Raw genomic sequence first — 2,079 nt, 5'->3', positions numbered from 1 at the left:
ATATAGTGTAAACCAATCGATTGAGTTATCATTCAATCGATTGTTTTGAAAAACCAATCGATTGAATTTCAAGGAAACACGATTTGGAAGCCATGGACGAACGTAACGAGATCAAAGTTAATTATTTAATCAATTGGAATTATTAGGATGAATGGAGGATATAATTGGTTGTTATTTTTGTATTTGATTGTTAATAAATATAATAGATAATTGATAAAATAATAATTTATAAAATAAAAAACTATTTTTATAATTAAATAAAATATATGGGGTTGATTTGTAATTAAAATTAGTTCAAGGACTACGTAGCAATTGATAAAAAAATTCTAAAAACATGTTTTCTACTTGGACCACTAAGTGGTCCAAAGGTTCCTGAACCACCGAATCCTGTGCCAAAATACTTAATAAAATTCAACTAAGTTGTTCTAACAACTTTTTAAATCATGTACCTCTTCATTTTTCGTTTTCTTTTCAATCTCCTTCTCTGGTTTGTTTCTTCTCCTTCTTCTCTTTTTTTCTTTTTTTTCCAAATTCACGTACACAGATTTTTCTTCTTCCTTTCTCCTCCTCCTATTCCTCTTCCTTTCCTAATGTTACGTCTTTTTCTTTTTGGTTATCGTCATCACCAATAACACCAACATTTCTTCTCTCGTTATAATCATCACCAATAACACCAACAGTTTGCTATCATTTTTATTGGTTCTGATTTTTTCTGATGTCATCATTAAATAATTTTGATTCATTTCTTAGTTTATTTCGATTTATTTGTGTATTAATTGAGATTTACTTAAAACTGTTAATAAGTATTGACCAAAATTTTTATTTCTTACGTAATTTTGGTTCATTTCTTAGTTTAATTGAGGTTCATTTGGATACAAAAATGAATTGGATGTGTTTTTATTAATGATTGAGTCTTTTTTACTATTTGTCAAATCTGAACTGATTTCGGTTCATTTGTGTACTAATTGAGGTTCACTTGCTACTGTTGATAAGTACTGACCAAATTTTTTTAGCAAAGAAGAATGAAATTATTCATTATCACTTTATTTAATGGCATTAGATTCCACTCCATTCCATTCAATTAGTTCAGTTTTAAACAAGCAGTCAAAAAGACTCAATCATCAATAAAAATACATCGAATTCATTTCTCGATCCAAATGAATCTCAAATAAACTAATAAATGAACCAAAATTACTTAAGAAATAAAAAACTTGGTCAAAACTTATCAGCTGCATCAATTGAGCCTCAATTAACACACAAATGAATCGAAATTAGTTCAGTTTTGAACAAGCAGTCAAAAAGACTCAATCATCAACAAAAACACATAATTTATTTTTGGATCCGTATATAAACCTCAATTTAACTAAGAAATGAACCAAAATTACTTAAGAAATAAAAAATTTGGACAATACTTATCAGCAGCATCAAGTGAACCTCAACTAATTTACAAATGAACCGAAATTAATTCAATTTTGAACAAGTAGTAAAAAAAACTCAATCATCAATAAAAACACATCGAATTCATTTCTGGATCCAAATGAACCTCAATTAAAAGGAGGAAAAGAAAAAACATATCAACAATAAAAGAATAACGATTGAAAGAAAACACGTAAAGAAGAAAAAGGAGGAAGGTGAAGAAGAAAAAGAAAGAAAAGAAAAAAGAAGAAGGAGGAGGAATGCGAAGACGAAGAAGGAAGAAAACGAAGAAGAAGGAAGAATACAAAAAAGAAAAAATACAAAAATAAAGATAAAAAAGCGTTATTAAAACGCGCCTATATATACGTTGGTATAATAAAAATAATTTTTTATTAAATTTGGACCTGCTTAATTAAATTTAGATACAAAAATATTTAAATATATAACTGGGCTGCAATTAAAAATGAGTTCTCTTTATTTTAGTACTAACTGTTAACTAATGCCCCCTTCTTCTTTTTATTAATTATTATTAGGCAATTCTATGAAACTTATAAAGTTCGTACATACTTAAATTATCTAAATATGAGTGTTGAAAGATAAAACTTACTCTTTTATAAAATTAAAATATGTGTATTTTGTAAATATTATAAAACAAATATATTA

Source organism: Arachis duranensis, chromosome 10, assembly GCF_000817695.3.
Source record: "Arachis duranensis cultivar V14167 chromosome 10, aradu.V14167.gnm2.J7QH, whole genome shotgun sequence".
Taxonomy (NCBI): domain Eukaryota; kingdom Viridiplantae; phylum Streptophyta; class Magnoliopsida; order Fabales; family Fabaceae; genus Arachis; species Arachis duranensis.
The sequence above is the reverse complement of the archived record's forward strand: the minus strand, read 5'-3'. Positions refer to the sequence as shown.